The following is a 16,893-nucleotide window of genomic DNA, read 5'->3' on the forward strand; positions in this document are numbered from 1 at the left end:
CTTATATTGTGGTGCCCAAAACTGCCCCCAGGACTCACTTTGTACCCGCTTTGCTCACTTGTCGTGGCTGACAAGCCTCAGGACGTGCCTCCCTGTAACAGAGGCTCTATGCCAGCACAGAAACACACATGCTGCCCAATACTTGCTCTGTTTGATGTGTGCTGACAGCTCTTTATAGGTGTCTGAGAAAAACAAATGAAGGCTGAAGCAGTTCCTGGTGGCCTCTGCCAGCTGTTGACAATACCACATAATTTGCTTTTCCTGAAACAGACTCGATGCCTCTTGTGGATGATGTGGCGCGTAGGTGGTGTGTCAATCAATAAAAATTAAAAGTTGCTGAAGGGCAGGAACGGCACCTGTGAGATTTCCTACTGCTTTTTGTTCACAGGGAAATGGTTTCAGATTCTGCTTAGTGGCTTATGTGATTTACTGTCGCATTTATCTCACACACTTTCACAAGCAGATTGATTTTAGACCCCAGCTTTTAAAGGTGGAAGACAAATGGTTCATCCATAAAAAACTTATTTGTGAAACCTTCTTTCTCACCTAAGCAGGTGTCCTGATTTGTAAGAACTGCTAAGCAGTTTGCTCTGTGGGAACATTTTTATTTTTCAATCCATGTCAGTCTTTCTGGTGAAGAGATTTTTTCCTAGAAATCATATGGCTTCGTAGCTTTGGAGTTTATGGGCATAGAGGATAAGGGATGAATGGATAAACGATTTCACTCCCCTTGTGTCAGAGGCAACTGCATTATTTGTAACAATAACAAGGTCTATAAAACAATATAACTCTTTATAACAGCATCAAGCTCATCTGAAAGGTAGGCAGAGTTTTTATCCTTGTGACTCTGTTCAGAAGGCTGTGCCAGAATCTCCTGGGTTTGATGATTGTGTATTTCTTCTAAAACACTAGAACTGGTGTTGGGGGTATGTGGGTTCTCCATGCATGAAAGGGCTGGAATCCTTCTGCTGTCACAGGAAGAGTCAGACAGTCAGGTAAAGTATTTTTCAAACAGCATCAAGTAATGCTGGTGGCTTGGTACTTGTCTGTCTATCAGCCCTGAGCAGTCAGGGTTAATTTCTGCAGTAAAACTGCTGTTCTCAGGGACTAGGATTGGTAGCTCCTTCTGAAGCAGCTGGTACAGACCCCTTTGGATGCAGGAAGACAACGGGATGCCTCAGGCCCCTCCCCAGAAATGGATCTTAGCAAACATCTCTGGTGCAAAGCAAGCAAGGAGAGAGTGAAGTGATGCTCCACTACCACAAAGCTCTTGTGTCAAAACCATCAGCAAAACCCTTTGGCCCGAAAATAAACAAATAGCCATCTTTAACTATTACTAAGATAAAAAAGACAGTTTCTCTTTTGTTTAAACTCTCTCTACCATGAGGCCTGATAAAAACATTTCTATTGAAATTGTCCTTCAACAGGAAAGAGTATTTTGGACAGAGCAGATCTAACAGAAGAGTGGATTCACTGGGGAAGGTCTCCATGCTACAGAATGTTTAGACATTTCACTGTAAAGAAGAAATGTCTCTGATGGAGGGATACATGCTGCCATGTGTTATCCCAACAAAACACACAAGAAATTCTGCCATAGAGCCCTGGAGGTGACACCCCAACCTGTCTGGCATTGCCTTGTTGCTTTGTCTTTACAATAAGTTCTCTAAAGCCTGATATTGATCCACAACCAGCACAGGGTGGAGAGTGGGCACATGAGGCACCCAGAATTACACTCTCATAATGTGGCATATCTATCTCATATTTCATTTATTGGGCAATGTAGCTGAGGTTTTGGCTTTCAGTCAACAGCAAGGATTTTCCCAAGAGGAGAAATTGGATGAGGAATTAAAGAAATCCCACCAAATGACCAAAACACCTCCCAAGCACCATTTTCCACTATTCATATTTGAAAGAATTAAGTGTGGTTTTAGTGCAAGGAATAACTGTACACTAGCCCTAGGGTTATGAACTGGATAAGCTATTAGGAATTTTCCATTTCTGACTGATTGTGATCTCACATCAGTGTAACTCTACTCACTTTAATGGAATTACTTCAGAATTACTCTGATGGGAAATCAGAATGAGGTCCTGTGATTCTATAACTATTTCTACTAAGCTGTTCACATATGCCTGGGAGAAGCAGCTTTTAAGAAAATATAGTGGAATTTAGAGCCCATTTTTCATCAGTTCAGTTAATCAGTTTACTTTGGTCTACTGATCACTTCTGCTGCTCTGCATGTGATTGTCCTTATAAGTGAGGTCAAGGAAAGAAAATATGCTTTATAAACCCAGATGGTGTCATTAGAAGAAACAGACAAGTTGGGCGCCCAGAGATTTTTTTTCTAATCTTTCTGAAGAAAAATTTTTCCTGGTAATTAAGCATTTATTGTTCTATGTTATAGTTTATAAGAAAGGATGGATTGTCTTTATAAGATCCTAAGCTTTATCACTGAAGGATCTCCTTAAATGTTGTATTAGCAGAGCTGCTCAGCAGAGGAATGGTCTTCAATGCTTACTTGGCTACACTGTGAGCGTGAGGAGACTGGGCAGAGAGGGTTGGAAGGGCTGAAGCTCCTTCTCACTGCCTCCTTTCTGCATGGTATGTCCAGCATACACATGAACAGTAGGATCTGGGCCATAAATTCAGGAAGCGACAGAATAATTTAGGTTGATGGACATGTGTGAAGTCCAAAGCCCCACTAAGAGCACAGCTAATTTCAGTTCTAAAATTAGTTTTTTACAGATCTTCTCTAGCCACCTTCTGAATATTCTAATATCGATATGCAATGATTTTTCTGAATATGTCAGTATTGATAAGTATTGATGAGTGTCTTTCAAACTGACAGAGAGTAGGTTTAGATTGGATATTAGGAAGGAATTCTTCCCTGGGAGGGTGGGGAGGCCCTGGCACAGGTTGCCCAGAGAAGCTGTGGCTGCCCCATCCCTGGAAGTGTCCAAGGCCAGGTTGGATGGGGCTCTGAGCAACCTGGGCTAGTGGAAGGTGTCCCTGCCCATGGCAGGGGGTTGGAACTGGATGATCTTTAAGGTCCCTTCCAAGCCAGGTCATTGTGTGATTCTATAATACACCGGTAGGCAAAGGACCAGTCATCTATAATGGGCTAAACTATTAGAGATGGGCTTGAGGTCTGGAATGAGATGTATTTCAGGGTTGGAATCAGATTTCAAATGGATTTAAGATTCAGAGATTTTTAAGAAAAACAGTATAACCAATCTTGTTCCGTAGGGCTGACTCTAGCAGTTAACAATATCCCCAGAGGAAAAGAAGTAGCTTCTGCAGTCTTTTGATTAACTGAGCAGAAAATGAGCCACCCTCCCCTTTCGGTTTTAATTAGATACGAATGAACCAGTTCAAACCACATAAAAATTGGCTTCTGACTCCTCTGCGTGTACATTAACCACTGGGTCACCATTTTATTTTTTTCCTTGAGAAAACCAATTTTCCCAGAATGGGAATGGCATTTAGAAGCACTCCCACCACATTTTCCTCCATCTCGAACCTTTCTTACCCACGGCTATCCAAGTGGCAGGAAGACTAAGACCAGGTTGGACGGGGCTCTGAGCAAACTGGTCTAGAGGAAGATGTCCCTGCCCATGGCAGGGGGGTGGAATGACATGATCTTTGAGGTCCCTCCCATTCTGTGACTGTACAACCACGAGCCATGACCCCAGTTCGTGCTCGGCCAGCGCTGGCAGATGCCGGTGCTTGGGTGGTCGCCCTCACAGTTGCTCAGGGAAGGAGAGCAGGTTTACACGTATAGGCTGCTTGCCAGACTAGAGGCAGTGCAGGGTGTTTCTTTTTGGGAGGGTTTAGGGGGCGTGAAGGGCCACGGGGGTGCGTTAGTGCGGGCACCGCTGCCCTCTGCTGGGAGCTGCCGCCCGAAAGGGCGTCCCGCCCGGGCACCCGCCTATTCCAGCAACCCGCAGGGACGGCAAGAACAGACACCTTCACTGCTCGCTGGGCTCTGTCGCATCTGGACACTGCTCTGTGTGCCTCTAGTCCAGGGACAGAGCAGGGAAGTCAAGGCTTCTGCAGGGATGGAAACACTCACTGAGAGGGCTGAGCTTGAACTTCCATCACATCTGTGTCCTGCAGTTCTCCCAGAGTACCCTCTGGAACGGCAACACAGCTTTGCTGCTTCCTCACTGACTGAAGAAAGCATGTATTTGCTGGGAAAGTGCTGCAAACTTCTCCAGCCCGTGGTATTCATATCTTAGAAGTCCGTCTCAGATGAAATGGACCTGGGGGTGCTGGTGACAGCAGCTGGACATGAGCCCAGGTGTGCCCAGGGGGGCAAGAGGCCAATGGCACCTGGCTTGGATCAGCAATAGTGTGGCAGCAGGACCAGGGCAGGGATTGTCCCCCTGTGCTGGGCACTGGTGAGGCCACACCTCAAATCCTGTGTCCAGTTCTGGGCCCCTCACTGCTGGAAGGACATTGAGGGGCTGGAGCATGTCCAGAGAAAGGTAACAGAGCTGGGGAAGGGTCTGGAGCACAAGTGTGATGAGGAGCAGCTGAGGGAGCTGGGGGTGTTTAGTCTGGGGAAAAGGAGGCTCAGAAGGGATCTTATTCCTCTCTACAGCTGCCTGACAGGAGGCTGTGGCCAGGTGGGGGTCGGGCTCTGTTCCCAGGTAAGAAGTGATAGGATAAGAGGAAATGGCCTCAAGCTGTGCCAGTGGATGTTCAGGTTGGACATTAGGAAGAATTTCTTCACATAAAGGGTTGTCAGGCATTGGGAGGGGGTGCCCAGGAAAGTGGTGGAGTCACCATCCCCGGAGGTGTTCAAGAAAGGGTACTCTTATTAAACAGCAGGCCTTGTGAAAGCAGGACTGCGAGGGCTTTGCCTTGGTGCCTGCAGAGTGACCATGAAGGGGATGAGGATAGGTGTCAAGGTGCTTGGCATGCAGAAGTTCACTCTTGGTAGTCCTTGCTGGGTTCCTTCCGCAATCAGTGAGAATATCTACCCATAAAACCAGCTCCTCTGCACTATGGGAAATTCTCTATTGGCTTATTTCTCCTTTGACAAATCCCAAAGAAAGTCTCACCCAACTGAGAGTTTTCAAGTCATTCAAAACTCCAAATCGAAAGTCAATTTTCAAAGCCTCAGCCTGTCCAAGCCTGTTCAACTAATTAATGAACAAAGATGCAGGAGTGGCAGAGCCTTGAAATGAAATGTGAAAACCAAATTCAGCCTAGTTGAGTATTCAGATACATAGGGAGAACTGAAAGTTGCTGTGCAAAGGCTGGTACTTTGACTGTAGGGGAGTCTGGTGGTGCCAGAGTAGGACTGCTGTTAAAATTGGTTTTATCTGTATCTGTAAAGAGGTGTGTGTGGGGATAAAGAGTACAACAGGCTCTTACAGTACAGGATGGATATAGAGGGACAGCTTGAGCTGCTGAAACTTCTGCAAGTAATTGCTGGCTGAAATGAGTAAGAAGATCAAAATGTTGGCAGATTATACAACTGCACAGTGGTGGGGATGGACAGACAGTACAGAGGGAACTGGAAATACTGTTAGGCAAAAAAAGTTTCTCAAACATCTGGGAGAAAACACTCAGAAATCTAACTACTCAGTAGGAGGGTGGAACTTGGAAAGCAATCAATGCTGAGGGACTCCAGAGTGATAAGGGCAAAATAGATATGGAGTCATAGAATCATGGAATGGTTTGGGTTGGAAGGGACCTTAATGATCTTCTTTTTCCAAGCCCCCCTGCCATGGGCAGGGACACCTTCCACTAGCCCAGGTTGCTCAGAGCCCCATCCAACCTGACCTGGAACACTTCCAGGGATGGAGCAGCCACAGCTTCTCTGGGCAACCTGTACCAGGGCCTCACCAGCCTCACAGGGAAGAATTTCTTCCTAATATCCAATCTAAACCTGCTCTCTGTCAGTTTGAAGCCATTACCCCTTGTCCTGTCACTCCAGGCCCTTGGAAATAATCTCTTCTCATCTTTCTTGTGGGTTCCCTTCAGGTCCTGGAAGGCCACAATTAGGTCTTCCCAAAGCTGCTCTTCTCCAGGCTGAACAATCCCAACTCTCTCAGCCTTTCCTCACAGCAGAGCTGCTCCATCCCTCTGATCACCTTGGTGTCTCTTCTCTGGACTCACTCCAACAGCTCCATGTCCTTGCTGTGCTGGGCCCCCAGAGCTGGAGGCAGCACTGCAGGGGGGTCTCCCCAGAGCAGAGGGGCAGAATCCCTCCTCCCCTGCTGCCTGCTCTGCTTTGGATGTATGAACTTCTACTGTGATAGGAAGGAAATAAATGCAATGTGGGGCTTTACAGAAGACACATGAGGAGGTGAGGAGGAGGAAGAGAAGGAGGAGATGGAGGAGGAGGACATGAGCAGACCTGTGGAAGGCACTGCAGTCCTGCATTGTGGCAGGGCTTGAGAGCAGCCACAGGTTCCTTATTTAGCCAGAGAGTCAAGTGTGTCATGAACTTGAACACTTCAAGGGGACTTGGGGCACATATGAAAAGCAGAGGATTTTGAAGACATTTAGGAATGTGTAGGTAACTGGAATACCTTTTCCATGGGAGTTTCATTGCTGATGGGAGATAGGGGTGTATCTGTTCTTTAATATAAATACCACTAGGACTCCAGCAGTGACAGGAAGACAGAACGCTCTGTTTAACATGAACTCAGGAGAATGAAGAGGAAACTATATGGGCCAAGTTCTCACCTCATTTTTTTTTTTTTTTTCAGTTTTTGCACCAAAACTCATTTCCCAGAAGTCCTGGGAAATTATACCTGGGAAGGGGGTGCTTTATTCATGAAAAATGCACGTCCTTCACAGCCCATACGATGGTAACCAGCCTATGTATGTATCAGTGGCAGCCTCCAGAGGTATCTGAAGCCCTGCCCTGGTATTACACCACAGCAATCCCAAAACAAACGTGAGATGCTACATCTCCCTTCATCCAAAGGGAAAATAAGGCATGGAAAGGTTAAGCGACTTGCTTTGTGTTGTGCAACTCGGGGGCCCTGGAATGGAATGGAAATAGCTCTCAGATCTTTTATTCTTAACAGCAGCCAGCCAAGGGAACCTCTCCTTGGATCTCAAAGGATTTCCTCCTACGGCAAAAGCTTTGATTTCCCGTAAAGCGGGGCGGCCGGGTGGGAACAGCCCGAGGAATGCCATGCATTATTCACGTGCTTGCCGGCAGTGTGGAATGCAAAGGCTGAGGTGCAGGAGGTAGCAGGGCTAGGAGAGCACGGAGCAGCTCAGGTGGCCTCTGGGAACGGCCCATACAGGGATCCAGGGGTGACTCAGCCGCGTCAGGGGAGGACTCAGAGAGGCTGTGCGGTGCCTCCTGCCTTCCCACCAGCTGGTGGAGAGCAGTGCCATGTCCTGAGGTCACCTCCGGGAAGCCGAGCAAAGCAGAGGCACTACTGCTTCAGGGCTAAACCTCCACAGATACGTGGCAGGAAATCTGAAACGCAGTTCAGTTTAGTTTTATGTATAAGGCAAGCCCTATATAAATGCATATAAACTGCAGTTCGGGGCTCAGCCACTCTAGAGGCACGGGGGCAGGAAGGTCTAGCTAACATGTTTAGTTAAGGTGGTGCTTGATGAGCTTTAGGAAGGAATTTTAGCACGTATTTGCTGGGATTTCAATGAGCAAATTAATGTGTCCAACAGATCCCTGTCTGTCTTAAGTACTGCGGGTCCTACAGCAGTCATTTAGCACTTAAAGGTGTTAGTTTTCTTAACTACAAAACGAGAAAAATGTTCATTCTTCAGGTGCTGTTGCCACATAATGAAACAGCTCTTTAGAAGGAAGATGCCATAAAAACATGTTCTGTGACTGTAGCTCTTGTAAGTGAGGTGAATATATTCCTTCTTAGTGGTAAACCATGAATAATTGCTTGGTAGGTCAAAGCCTAAGAAAAAGAGAAAACAACTTGTTCTGCTGATGGATTTGAATTGCTGTTAAAGAACAACTACCTGAGTAAAATCTGAACAACTGAATAAATCTGAATATTACAGACTTTTAGCAGCAGCAGTGATTTATTTCTATTGAAACTAATTGGGTTAAGTACCTTTGCAAATTTGCCCCCGTGGCTTTTCTTAATACCTGAAATATCTGTGGGTGGGTAGGTGTAGGTATCTCAGCAAGTCACATTCTTCTTCTGGATCTTCAAAAAATGCTCAATATTGCCTTAACTCTGCTCTTCTTTCTTCCGGCGTTAGCACAAGGTCAAGTGGGAGCTGCATTAGAATAGCACTGGTGGCATCCATGGAATTTAGGCTCCTAAGAGGCTTTATGAAATTGGGCAAAAACTTGTGCATTCTTACTATGTGTGCCCTTCCATAACTCCGGAGTCTTGTCTTTGAAAAGAGAGTTGTGCCTTTGAAATTGGTTAACACAGAGTCATGTCCTTGAAACTGGGTAACACTGGAGAAATGAAATATGGTCTCTGGAATGCTCACTGAAAGCAAGCACCTCCAGAGTGATACAGCTTCCCAAAATGCATGACTTCCCTCTCCTCCCAGTAAATATTGTAAAAACTCACTATGTAGTGTTACCTCTGTCACTGCAAGAAGTGCAGAGATTTGAAGGGATAATGGCAATAAATGTGCTTTGAATCTGGGAGGCAGTTTGGTTTCCGTTAACTGGGTCATGTGCACATTCTGAAGGAATTTCAGCTCTTTCTCTCTAATTTAGTGTGTCTCCTTAACAAATGTTTAACAGAAATTGAGACAGTCATTCAATGTGATTTTCAGCATCTCTGACAACTAGTCAGCCATTAGGGGCTGAAAATACCACGTATAAATCAGATAAATTACCTGAAGTGTTATTCTGAGGGGTGTTATAATCAGGTGGTGCAGCTACTGAATGTCTGTAGCTGATTATTATTTCAGATGCATTGTGGCAGTGTTGGAGAGGCACCTCAGAACATGACCCTGCTCTATAAGGCACTGTACAAAGACAATACAACATAATCCCTGCTCTGAAGCACCAGCAACCTGAACTGTCTTTTGTAGCTCATCGCTTTTCACCATTTCCTCATTTCTCATGTGTCTCCCGTTTCTAAGCTCTTCATGCTACCTCCTGCTAGTTTTCTGAAGCTTGAGGGTTTTCTTCTTCCTCTCCATACGCTTATTTCTTTTTGCTGGTAAGTTAACATGTCGTTTATTCTCATTTTTTCACATTTAAATCACCTGAATTTGTCCATCTCTTCCTCCTGAAGGAGTCCTACTTTCCCTTATTTCTTCTCTGGTACTCTTCACCTTTTCTTCATTGAAGTCAGATTTTCAACTTGATGCCAGTTGACTTCTGCTGTGCCCAGTCACTTGTTCTTCCCTTTGATCTTGGTGGCATTTTATCACCTCCCACATTCCTTGTACAATACTTAGCAACCACATAACACTGTGCAGACAGTGGCCAATGATGGGATAAGATAGATAAATATCACGTTATTACATAGATAAGTAAATGTAGGCAAAAAAAAAAAATGTAACGAGGGGCAAGATGACAGGAGTCAATGTAAAAGTTTGTATTAACACAAAATTCTTTGTTCTCAGCTCTCCAATATGCTAAATTCATTTAATGCTGAAGAACTGCTGTTCTTTGAAGCCAATGGCCAGAAGAGCTTCTCATCAAAGGCAGTGTCTGTGAAGTAAAGGCTATCCTAGATGTCTCCTGTCTCTGCTCTCTGACTTCAGTAGATCCGTAAGTTGTCTTAATTTCCAAAGATGGAGCAGTTTTGCCACCAATTCCCGTCACTCTAAACAGTCTCAAAGAGCCAAAGAGTCCCACGGTGACGTGCCCTGGAGGGTGTTTGAACAGCAAGCAGAAATCTAGAGGGAATCCTGCAAATCCATAGGATTGCTGCCAGATGTACACACGGGTTTAATACAAGTCACTCCCTGGTCTGCCCCAGCCAGGGGGGAAATTAAGAGAATGACTCCACTGACCAACCCTTTCCCCACCAACCTTGGTTTCCCTTCCAGAAAGATCATCTGCTGTTGAAGTAGGTAGTTTCACAGGCATCCACGAAGATGAACGTTTTGGAGATGAGTTCCTGGGGTTTCCCAAGTATTTCTCCATATCAGGAAGAACCAAAGACCTTTCACTTCATGGAGAATCTTGTAGATATAAATAGTTGAGGTGGATTCAGGAATCTGAATCTCTTTGGAGTAAATTGCATGCATACCTTTGAGAGGGAGGTGAATTGGAAAGATATGATAACAACCCTCTGTTTGTGAGGAGAGGATAAGAAACCAAGAAAAAGGCCATGGAAGCCAGTGGGATAATTTAATTGTTGGTGAATGTAAAGCTCAGCTGGATAATGATGAGTGTAGATGTGAACAAGTATTTTTAGAGGGTAAATGAACCTTTAGAAACTGTTTTGAATGGTGAAGAGCAAGACTAGGTGTGGGCCAAGGAATTAAGCAATGGAACTGTTAGGGAAAGGATCAGGGAATGCTTCCTAGTAGTGAGGTCTGGAGCTGGTTCTCAAGGGAGAAATGAGCACCACACTACCTGGATGAGTGAGGTGTGTATGTTCCTTTCCTGCCTTCTTCCCAGGGGAGTGGGGTTTGTCTCATCCATCTAAAGAAGCCTTTCCATCTGTAATTTCCTCTTCCTCTGTTTGAGTAGGTTATCTGATATAATTGCAAAACATTCAAGTGCACAAGTGCAGGAAGAATTGATAAAATCAAGAACAGCTTTAACGAGGCCAGAAAAGGAAGAAAAGTTGAGTCAATTCAGGGGACCTTCAAGGTCCTTTTGGTGTTGTTCATGAAAAGAAATGGAAACATTGCTAAGACAGAAGAAGCTGTGTAGAGTCAGAAGGTTGATTTGGAACTGGTAGAGCATTCAGTAGTTTTAGTCTCCAGAAAGATGTAGGTAGTTTTCAGGTTAGACGGTGTTAGGAAGCACAAAGAGGAATGTGGGGAAGCAGGTCTGCTGTGCAGGCATGAACTCTGCCTGCTGCAGACTGATGTGTCTGTTGCAGTGGGGTGGGATTGAGTGGAGTGAGACAGAGAAGGAGGGATGGATGGCCACAGAAGAAGGGCCAGGTCCACACATCCACACAGAGGTCTGCCAAAGACTGATGCTGACCAGGGAGTGCTTAGAAACACACATTTTGCACAGAAAGGATCCATTTTCTGTATTCAGTTCTGTTAGCTTATCAGTTAAAATTAAACTTGATAGAAAGATGAGGGAAAAGGGGAATTTAATCTCATACAAAGAGTGTATGTTAATATCCAGTTTTTCTTCAGAGGAAGGTGGAGGATGTCATTGCCTTCTAGACAGAAATTTTTGAAAAAGCCTGATGTACACAGTGGTCCAAGGGCACTGGGCACAGCAATTGAATTTCCAACACAAGATAATACAATCAGGCCCACTCAAGAGACCCTCAGGCCTAATGGGAAAACAGCACAACCAAAATGTCACCACAGCTCCTAAATTAATGGGGAGATAATTCCTGTTCTCAGAAGCAGAGACCTGACCAGTGGAGAAGGCACTGGGGAGCCAACTCTTCCAAGCAGTGTTACAATCAGTTTACCAGTGACCACGAGGCACCTGCATTCAACCTGCTATTACAGTGAGCAAAGAGCCTCAAGTATTGCATCAGGAGATGCCAACATCTGAAAAATTAAAAAAAATGGTAGGGTGATTCAGCTTTTAGATATACAACCACGAAGCAGGAACAAGGATGAGCTGAACTCGTCTCTATTGCTCTGAAGCTGATCCCTGGTGGGAAGCAAGTCCTCTTGGATTGATTCATGGATTGGAAGTCCTCACCCTTCTGCTCTCTGGCAGCTTTTTTCCCCCCTCTGTACCTTATTTTAGCACCATGATGTGGCACAGAAACTTAATCATGTTTGAAAGTTCTTGCATTCTATTTATGATACCATTTACTGATAGTATCTATGTAATGTATCACACCTGTGTACATAGCTAGGTATTATTTTGACACAAATGTCTCCCAAAAGCCTAGATGTAATTCTCAGTCACCTTTTGGGTGACGATGAGGAAGCCTTTACCGCATTTCAATTTTGGTTGTGCCCATAAGGCACTGCTCTACTCCTGCCTCGTGCTTTTACCTGCCTATAACCCAGGATTAATAACAAGACCTGCAAGTTAGGAGTCAGTACCAACACCAGGACCTGGCTTCTGGCTCCATAATTCACTTTTTGAGGTGAAATCACTTTTTTGTTCCTTTTTATCTCCCCTAAAAGCAGGAGTTATTCCCTTAAAGCAGCGATAATTGTTTTCAACGTGCTACAGAGCTCATGGTCCTTCCTGTATTTTTTTCAGCTATTTCTATTCATCAATATTATTGCTGCAGCTTAGGCCTCACAGGTGAGTTATTGTTATTTCCAGCCAGAATAAACAAAAATAAGGAAAAAAAGAAAATAAAGATGTATATCTTTTACCTCTGTAGAATATCAGGGCAAGCATCTGTTTCAAAAACAGGGACAGTGTTTAATTAATAGTGGACATCAGAATGCTGCCTGACTGTGTCAAAATAGGTGTTAAACAAAGATTTTCCTCACCAATATTTTCTCTGTGACTAGAAAATAAGTAAAGGATAATATCCATGGAATAAACCCCAGTTATCACAGTTGTATGGTTTTCCTTTGTTCACCAACTACAATATTTTTGCTCAGATTTTTTTTCTGCTCCAATTAAAAATATTTGGAGCTCTTTTTGTATAAACCTAAGAAATATTTACTAAGCCATTGCCATTCACTACTATCCTACAAAACAGGCCAGGCGTAACCTTTTTTTTAGTGTTTTGGTTCTGAAACTGGATTGGTAAAAAGAGCAGCCAAAGTTCTTGGAAATATTATCAAAGCTTCTGGAAAGAGGAAAGCGTTTGGCTCACGTCACTGTTAGCAACAATAATCAATGCCCAGACAAGCACAGCTTCAAAAAATGCATCAAGAACTCACTTTATATATTAAACAGACCATGAAGACATTCAAACTCTTCATCTGGAAGAGGGAAAAAAGGGGAGGGGGGGGGGGGTTGGGGGAAGATGGAGGGAGGGAGGGAGAGATTTCCTTCCACCAGGCAGCGAGAGATCACTTCACGCTTCCCTTTGGTAGGTTAGAGGGGAATTGTAAAGCCATCCCATGTGAACAGATGGAGGCAAAGGATCTCAGCTTTCACGGGAGCGGGTTAAAGATCCGACGCCTGGGACGGTGGGCGAGACAGGGCCCAGCAGCAGGGGCTTTCTGCCCCCTGACAGTCAGACGTCTCCAGGGCCTGCTGGGGTGGCAGCAATCCTTGGGGAGCACCTCGGCAGGTTCTCAGCAGCCCGGCACCAGCTAAGCCCCAGACTTGTATAGGCACTTCACATTTAAGAGCATGTCTAATCCAATCACTGGCAGATTGGAAGCTATCTGTGTACCTCCCATATAGCATATTCTTGTCGGCTTGAAAGCAACCCTCTCCTCCTCAGCCTTCCCCCTTGTCTTTCTATCAGTCTGTGCAAGCGGTGGCCTCCCCCCTTGGGCACACGGAGCTAATCCTATTTACTCAGCCCATCAATTTAACAGCTCTAAATATTCGCATCGGGGCTCGAGATGCAGCTGAAAGGTTTGCAGGGAGAAGTGGGGGAGAGGCTGTGGTGAGCAGTGGGAGGCAGCCTTCCCATGCTGGCAAAAGCAGAAAAAAAGTCCTTCAAAATGATGAAGGCTGAGACGTGTCTCATGCTCACTCACACACACAGAGCTGGCTACGTGTGTACAGCTCACTGCACACACCAGCAGTGCCCCTCTCTGTGGCTTGGCCATTTCTCTCTGGCAGGTTGGTCCTGCTCGCTGTGTTGCTGCTGGTATTGGTAGGAGTGGCATGGTCTGGTGGGATTTAGCCTGTGTTAGCACAGTCATGTGGTCTCTCCTCAAACTGGAAGGTGTGTGTGGAGGGACAGAAGCAAGAACAATCACAGAGGGTGCCAAGCACCCCCTAAAGAGGCTGGTAAGCAGGTGAGCCTCCTGCTCACACACATGCAGTTGCAGAGGAGTTCAGTGTGACCCGAGGAGGCTTCACCTTAACTCTGGTTCTCAGCTATCTGTTTACAAATTCCTGCACTGAAATTCCTCCCTCTATCTGTCCTGAGCATCCTTTATAGCATCCTTTATAGCATCCTTAAGCTACACCTCCTGTGCCCTGGCTGTAGATTAGAGCAATCCTGAGGGGGCAAATCCTTCTAGGAGGAGCCGGAAATACAATTAGGAAGCTGTTCAAGGAAATCACAGAATATGCTGAGTTGGAAAGGACTCACAAGGATTATCCAGTCCAACTCCTGGTCCTGCATAGGACCATTCCCAAGAGTCACACCATGGGCCTGAGAGTATCATGCAAACTCTCCTTGAGCTCTGCCAGCCTTGGTGCTGTGAACACTGCCCTGAGCCTGTTCAGTGCCCAACCACCCTCTGGGGGAAGAAGCTTTTCCTGAGATGCAACCCAACCCTGCCCTGACACAGCTTCAGCTGTGCCCTCAGGTCCTGTCACTGGTTACCAGAGAGCAGAGATCAGTGCCTGCCTCTCCTGTTCCCCTCTTGAGGAAGTTGTAGCTGCAGTGAGGTCTCCCCTCAGTCTCCTCCAGCTGAACACACCAAGTGCCCTCAGCTGCTCCTCACACGGCTTCAAATCAAGGCCTTTCACCATCTTTGTTGCCCTCCTTTGGATGCTCTCTAACAGTTAAATGTCTTTCTCATATTGCAGTGACCAAAACAGTGCTCCCAACCTCTTGCCACTGCTCCAAATGATCCTGGACTTCACAGAGAACCAGCACCCACCTCTGAAAACCCAGTGGAGACTGTGTGCCCCTCCTCCAGCACTTTTGCCTTTACTGATCACTTGACTCCAAGTGTGGAACAACTCTTGGCTTGTGGTTTAACTCACCTGCATGAGTCACACCTGAATTCCTCTCCTTACCTACCAGAGGTTAAATAGAATTTTGGTGCCTGTTGCCTTTCAGGGTATTGCAGCCTTTGATGTGCAAAGGACTTGTATCTGTCTGACATTTCCATCTTGCACATTTTTTACATTTAACCTGCTCTTTTCTTTGCTGTTTTGTTCTCGAATGCTTAAAAACGGGGGTGTGGGGTTTTTTCTTACCTTGCTCTTGCTGCTTGTGTTAGTGGAAATCATGTGTGCTAACAAAAATCTCAAGAGTTTTCTACTGCCAGCAGGCAGCTAATTTGAGGATTGTCTTTGATGATCCAGGCTTGGGCTCTGCCCCTAAAACAGGCAGACGTATTTCCATCATTCTGCATTAAGGCTGAAGAAGAGGAAGTCCAGCAGATGTTTTGCCTCCTTCACTCATTCCTGTTCTCAAGACCTAAAGGTACTTCTCTAAAAGAGATCCCAGTGTGTTTACCTAGTGGACAACACCCTTTTTTCCCAGGCTGAGAGCACTTTGGGTAATGACTTTTCAATTCAAGAGGGATATTCCAGGCTTGCACCAGTAGCATTATGGAGTAAGACAGAGGAAGGGAATGTCCTTTATTCATCCGATTAGCAATGGGAGGTTATGGCAAAGGACAGCACTCAGAGTGTGCACTTTTTCAGCTGCTGGCATGCTATGAGCCTGACACACCCCAAGGAATCCAGAAAAAATTCTTGAAGCATGAGAATCATTTTTCCCCTGCCAGCTCTGCCTCCCTTTCTCCTCCAGAAGGGAATTCCCGTGTGCTGTTTAGGGACACATTTTGGTTTCCCCACTGCCCTTATCAACAACATATGTAATCACTGCATATTGATGGAAACACAGACACTATCTTTTTGCAGCAGACCTGTGTTCAGCCCAATATCCTGGGGTTTGGTTTTATTTTTTAAATCTTATCCTCCTCTATCATTTCTTGGCATTAATTGCTCATGCTGTCCTCTAGCTTGGTACAGTAGGGTCAAGTATTCTCCTGTTCTAAAAGCATGGGAATGTTTTTGGTAGAGAACAGAAGATTTGGCCTGTGCAGCTTCAATTCTTTATGTCAGCCATGGTGATATTCAACCATCAGGGAGCAATTCACTGGAAAAAGGTTGAGAAGGACTGCACATCAGAAACCAGGGTCTGAAGTGAGGAAGCAGAAGATCCAAACCTGGGGGAAAGTGATCAATCTGTCACAGCTGGATGTGCAGGATGGATAGGACTGCATGGAAAATGGAATCAGTTTTCAAAACTCAGGGTATTAAGAATGAAGGCAATAGGAAGGACATGGTTTTTCCAGCTGAGATAAAATGTTTTTTACCTGAGAAGCCATTAAAAGTGGTGGTCCTCTCCTTCTTTCCCTTGGCATTCTTTGGTTGTTCCACTGCCAATGCTCTAGCTCTGTGAGATCTCACAGGATCAGCTGAAGAGGGGAACAAATACGGCTGAAAACAAATTGTTTACTATCTCAGGTTTATCTGTCGATGGACTGGGTCCCAGATCTAGCTCCCACACAGCTCTTCAAGCAAGGATGATGGCACAGGGGAGGGGATGTCCTCAGCCAGAGAGATGCACATCATTTCAAATTCTCCCTCCCTGAAAACATCATGCCAAAGCAGCTGATGGAGGTTGGCTGCATGTGCTCAAAGACACTGTGAACAAGCAAAACATACTTTAAACTGAGCAGGCCTGGGCAAAACTGAGCAATCATTTACCTCCCACAAGCTGCTGCTCTTCAAAGGTTATGGGCTGCACAAGTCGTGGCAGAGCCCACAAGGAGGGCACACAGGACAGCCTGGTCAGAAGGAGCTGCAAAAGGTGGTCCACAGGGTCCAACCTCCTCATTTCTGCTCTGGGTATCAACATTCTGCACCCCCCAGAAGCTTCCCACCAGGGAGCAGCAGTAGAGTTCCTAACAGGATATAACTACTTTGAGAAAAAAAAAGGAAAAAAAAAAAAAAGGATGACCAGCTTCCA

The sequence above is a fragment of the Manacus candei genome, unplaced genomic scaffold (genome assembly GCF_025592945.1).
Source record: "Manacus candei isolate 608988 ecotype Guabito, Panama unplaced genomic scaffold, ASM2559294v1 h1tg000124l, whole genome shotgun sequence".
NCBI classification, from domain to species: Eukaryota; Metazoa; Chordata; class Aves; order Passeriformes; family Pipridae; genus Manacus; species Manacus candei.